The following is a 6003-nucleotide window of genomic DNA, read 5'->3' on the forward strand; positions in this document are numbered from 1 at the left end:
TTTCTCAAAAGCTGGTTTTGCCAATATTTTCTCATACATCTGCCTAGATTTAATAACAATCAGAATAGAGGATTCTGAAATAATATTAACTGTACCACTGACTAGAAATCGTGTTTACTTCTGGAAAGCTAAAAATTTTTAAATTGTATGTTTGCATGTTTGCATCTAGGAAAAAATAGTGAATTTTCTTGAACTAATTTCTAGGTTCACTCTCAAAATTCACTGGTTATTCTAATTCTTTTACCTGAGAGAGGTTACATAGTCTCTCAAAATTAATAGTGAAATAAACCTTTTCTTTCATCTTCAAAAAGAGTAACTCATGGACTCCAAAATGTTTTGCTTTATTATTAAAGATTTATTTATGTCACAGAGCATAACTGTGAAGACAAACAGCTAGAAGCCAGACAAGTGTATATGTTACACTCCCTAAACTATTACTACCACCTCTGTTAACAATATGCACTCTTTAACTAAATCCTTCTTGTCAAAGTGATATTTCTTTAGTCTTTGACACAATGTGATTAATGTTCTGCCACAAAAAAAAAAAAATCAAAAACAAATGCTGAGGGTTTGGGAGATAGTGGCTAGAGAGTAATTTTTTAAAAAGTTTTGATCCAATTTATCTACTTTATAGTTGATCTTTTTCATCATTTTATCTTAGAAAAGCCTCATGGTAATTTGCACTAATAATAACGCAATATATTCTTAAAATAGCCCTGCAGTGCACCCCAGGAAATAAATTGCATACAAAGTTCACTTTAATTTTCTAATTACATCATTGTAGGCAGGTTGAGGATGAGCATACACATTGTTTCAACTAGTTATATTGTAAGCAGCTACTACTACTTTTCAGTGGAACAAACAGTAACGAATTCCTATAAAAAACTCAGAGGTTTACATTGAATTTGGATACCTACCTGGAAAGCAAAAACTTGTAGAAATTCAGCCAATATAATGCACCTCTAGAGTCTGTAAGGACTTCTCACTTCCAGATGGGGCAAAATTTGGGGAATGTTTTTTGGGGAAATTTAGATGAGCCAAAGGTGCAGGGCAATGAAAAGAGATGGCCAACCCTCTTCTAATTTTGAATGCCTTGTTCACTTACTGTCAACATTAAGAGAATAACATTTCAAAGAGAAATTCCTCTTACTGGGTTACATAGTCACAAAATTCACAGAATCGCTAGGTTGGAAGACACCTTAAAGATCATCGAGTCCAACCCATGCCCCAACACCTCAACTAAACCATGACCCTGAGTGCTACATCCAGTCTTTTCTTAAACACCTCCAGGGATGGGAACTCCACCCCTCCCCAGGCAGATCATTCCAGAACTTTATCACCCTGTCTGTAAAAAACATCTTCCTAATATCCATCCGACATTTCCCTTGGTGCAGCTAAAACTGTGTCCTCTCATTCTGTCAGTTGCTGCCTGAGAAAGAGCCCAACCCCACCTGTTTACAAAAACCTTTCAGAGAGTTGTAGAGAGTGATAAGGTAACCCCTGAGTCTCCTTTCCTCCAGGCTAAACACCCCCAGCTCCCTCAGCCGTTCCTCACAAGGTTTGTGTTCCCAGCCCCTCTCCAGCCTCGTTGCCTCCTCTGGATGTGCTCAAGCATCTCAATGTCCTTCCCAAACTGAGGCCCCAGAACTGGACACAGCACTGGAGGTGTGCCCTCACCAGTTCCGAGTACAGGCGGAGAATGACCTCCTGCTGGCCACACCATTCCTGATCCAGGCCAGGAGCCATTGGCCTTCTTGGCCCCCAGGGCACACTGCTGGCTCATGCTCAGCCGGCTGGCAGCCACTGCCCCAGGTCCCTTTCTGCCTGGGCACTGTCCAGCCACAGCGTACCCAGCCTACAGCAATGCAGGGTTATTGTGGCCAAAATGCAGGACTTGGCACTTGGACTTGTTAAACTTCATCTTGTTAGACTCTGCCCATCCACCCAACTGTTCCAGGTCTCTCTGCAGAGCCCTCCTACCCTTCACAACAGATCGACACAGCTTAGTGTCATCTGCAAATTTACAATGAAAGACTCAACACCCTCATCCATGTTGTCAGTAAAAATACTGAACAGAGCTGGCCCAGCACAGAGCCCTGAGGGACACCACTGGTGCCTGGCCCCAGCTGGATGCAGCACTGCTCACCAGCACTCTCTGGCCCGGCCATGCAGCCAGTTCTGAACCCAGCACTGAGTGCTCCTGTCCCAGCCGTGGGCTGCAGCTTTTCCAGCAGTATGCTGTAGTATTTTGAGGTTTGAGGGACTTTTTAATATAATAATATATATATATATATTATATATAATAATATATAAATATTATATATTTATATATATATATATATTATATTATATATATATATATATATATATATATATATATATATATATATATATATATATATATATATGCTTTATATGTGACTCTAATATAAGTAAAAAATTTTAATATTATGATTGCTTATTCCTTTAATCCTACTGACTCAAAGCAATTTAAAATGTAGCAATAAAAAACAAGAGGACTGGAGAGGTTTCCTTGATCCTTTTATTTCATTTCACCTTGTGTTATTTGCATGTTTTGTATATGAGTATTTCAATGCATGCGACTTAATTTTACAGCCTTGTCAGTCAGTATCAGCCTTTTTTTTTTCCTAAAAGAGTAATTCCTGACCTACTGACCTAAATCTCCAGCCACAGCATGTTTGCTTGAAAACTGCTAGTCTTCTATGATCACAACTCATTAGAAGAATACCATATTCATATTTTCTTCCTCACTTCATCAACAACAGAATAACACAGCACTGTTCATTAAATAAATGTGAAGAAATAGAGGATCTGTTTGTACTGTGATCTAAGGCTTACACTACTTCACATGGTTCACATGCAGGTAAATTGCAAGCTAAATTTTGAACACAGTAATACAAAAAATTGCAGCTGTTTTCATGTTGTCTGGCCACACCTATCTGGCAGAGGAATCCAATTAATGGCCATGGAGAGACATTTGAGCTAGAAAGTGCACATAACTTCAAATTCCAGATACCAAGAGCAAAGTAGAAGTGCAATTTAGGCAACTGTCCTTACAGGAGTAGTTAAGATTATAATCTGCTATGGGTTTAATTTTTTAAAAAATAGGAAAAAAAAGGTTTACTATTTTCAGTGCCTAAGGATGCTGCTAATATTATTTACAGAATCAGTGGCAACAGGTTTTATTCTCTTTTGAATTTTAGTCTTGCTGTGTTTGCAATTCCTTATCTTTGAAGAGGGGATTAAGGATTAAGGATTTCTGCATAAAAATAGGAGCTGAACAGTGTTCATATATTGAGTCATAATTTATTTAACAAGTTTGAATTAATTGGTAAGTTCCCACATTCTCAGTGCAATTCAGTTACAGCATTTTCCTATGTATTTTCACCTCACTATATGATCAAGCATGTTGTAGGGAAGAGCTGTGTATGGGATTGATATGGTTATATTAAAAAAATGCTTAATTCAACATTGACAACTTCACCACATGAGGTCAAGAAGTGCTGACATAATATCCCCACAGGGTTTTTGGAAATAATTAAGGCGAAGACAAGAGAATGGAAACAGTATGTAAGACAGATAGACTGAACAAAAAGAACAAGAGACTATTTTGTAGAAATTATTTCCAGGGTTCAAACAATTACTGCACATCTAACTAAAATTCAGTTGTTCTCATCCATGGTCTTGAGAGCATTTCTGCTTCTCACCAAAAGTTACACAGAATATTTTTGTTTTCTGTTTTATAATATTTTAAATCAAAAACATATGAATGAGGTTTATGCAATAACATATGGAAGTCATTAATGTTGCTTTCGTTCTCAACTAAGTACTCAGTTCTGTACTCCTTAAGTAAGAAAAACTCTCACTGAAGTCACAGTGAGTTTTTCTTGCATAAAAGGAAAAAAAAAATGAGCAATAAATGTAATGATCTGTAGGCTACTAAAATGGCTCAGTGACCCCTATGTCAGTCCCTTTTAATAATGTATACTTTTTTGCAGGATATAAATTCTCACTATACAGTGAGTGATTGTTTTCTATTCAACTGGGGACCAATTTGGTTTACACAAAATCAAATGCAAAACACCAATCGACCTCTACAGGAAGAAGGATTAAGACTTTTACATAGTTTCTTTAAAAGAAATCTTCTGTTTCAACAGGCTGCCACCTTCTCAGTTAACTACAGGTATGTGTGGGCTGCTGTATCAGTGTCAGTCACATATTTCTTGACAAAGAGAGTGCAAAAAATCTTACCTGAATATTTCAAGTTGAAAATTGCAAAAATCAGACACACTCAAACCTCTATATATTGTCTAAAAAAAGACCCCTATTAACCATTTAAAGAGATGAGTAAACAACAAAAAAAAAAAAAACCAGATATGTTGTTTTTCAATTAACAAATGGTTTGAAGTACTTTTCATCCTGATCTCAGCTCAAGCTCATGGTAGCCAATAGCAAAAGAAACCTCTCACAACAGTAAATGGAGTAGATCCAGAAATACTTTTGCCTTTATGAAGTAAAATGTATAGATAAAACAGTCCATTAGTATTCCAAAATAAAGATAGAAATATTGTTATGTGAAGATGTGAAGTCTCAGAATTCAATCCTGCTCACATTCCTTGTTATTGTGACTTTTCTTACTTTTGTATTATTCTTCCATAAATTAAATTCACATTGGTAATTTCTTCAAGCCATAACATCTTTGTCACTGGAAAATAAAAATGAAAACAGAAGATGGGAAATAATTTTCAGTGAAAATATATTAAACAGAAATATAAAATGGATTGACCTTTATGTAATCCCTGATCTGTTGAATAAGTGTGTTTATCTCTGATAGAACACTATATTTCTGAAAATATATGTTGAAAGGACAAATTCATATAGACTTACATAGTCTCCATAGTACATTAGAGTAAAATCCGTTCTTAGAAATTCGAAAGGGGAATTCAGATAACACTGCAGTACAATGATTACTTGTTCCAATGTTTTTCTTGGAACTGGCTGATTATTCAAATCTCTGTACACTCATTATCAGCTCTCTTGTTCCTCAGAAATTCATTGCAAGATGAATATATAGCAAGAGGGAGAAAAGAAATAGAGGAGAGGAGAGGAGAGGAGAGGAGAGGAGAGGAGAGGAGAGGAGAGGAGAGGAGAGGAGAGGAGAGGAGAGGAGAGGAGAGGAGAGGAGAGGAGAGGAGAGGAGAGGAGAGGAGAGGAGAGGAGAGGAGAGGAGAGGAGAGGAGAGGAGAGGAGAGGAGAGGAGAGGAGAGGAGAGGAGAGGAGAGGAGAGGAGAGGAGAGGAGAGGAGAGGAGAGGAGAGGAGAGGAGAGGAGAGGAGAGGAGAGGAGAGGAGAGGAGAGGAGAGGAGAGGAGAGGAGAGGAGAGGAGAGGAGAGGAGAGGAGAGGAGAGGAGAGGAGAGGAGAGGAGAGGAGAGGAGAGGAGAGGAGAGGAGAGGAGAGGAGAGGAGAGGAGAGGAGAGGAGAGGAGAGGAGAGGAGAGGAGAGGAGAGGATACTGCCTTCTAGGTGTCTTTTATAATGTGTAACAAGAATTCAATCTGGTGTCATATTGCATATCACTCACACTATAAGTGTTGCCAAAAGCAAGCTTATAAAAATTATTTCTCTAGATCTTAATATATAATCTGGCTGGCAGTGAAAGAAAACCGTTGAGGTTGGTGCAAAGTTTTATTCTATGTGGAAGGTAATGAATCATCACCAAAGCTGAAATATGTTTTGACTTAATGAATGTGATTTTGTAGGTTGGTTCACAATATGCTGATATGATTCTTAGTAAAACAAGTGTGAAGTGTCAGAATTTCATGGACAATAAAATTTTATCTATTCACTGGTACAAATGTACTCCACAAATTATAGGAGTTCCAATGTGCATTTCCTTTGAAATTTTATTTTACTGTATTCCTCGTAGTTGTTTCTCTCACATGTCATTGAGTGTAGTGTTCTTCATTTTGTACTTGTTTTATGA

General features: G+C 37.5%; 1 long non-coding RNA gene across 8 annotated transcripts in view; it reads left to right on the top strand.

Annotated features, from left to right (window-relative positions):
- Positions 1–6003, top strand: part of LOC146763906 (uncharacterized) — an 89623-nt gene that overhangs the window by 65567 nt on the left and 18053 nt on the right. For all 8 annotated transcript variants that reach the window (XR_014951559.1, XR_014951558.1, XR_014951560.1 and 5 more), the window contains exon 2: positions 4020–4204. This is a non-coding gene — a long non-coding RNA (uncharacterized LOC146763906). The remainder of the gene's footprint in view (positions 1–4019; positions 4205–6003) is intronic.

This window comes from Lonchura striata, chromosome Z (genome assembly GCF_050655825.1).
Source record: "Lonchura striata isolate lonStrDom1 chromosome Z, ASM5065582v1, whole genome shotgun sequence".
NCBI classification, from domain to species: domain Eukaryota; kingdom Metazoa; phylum Chordata; class Aves; order Passeriformes; family Estrildidae; genus Lonchura; species Lonchura striata.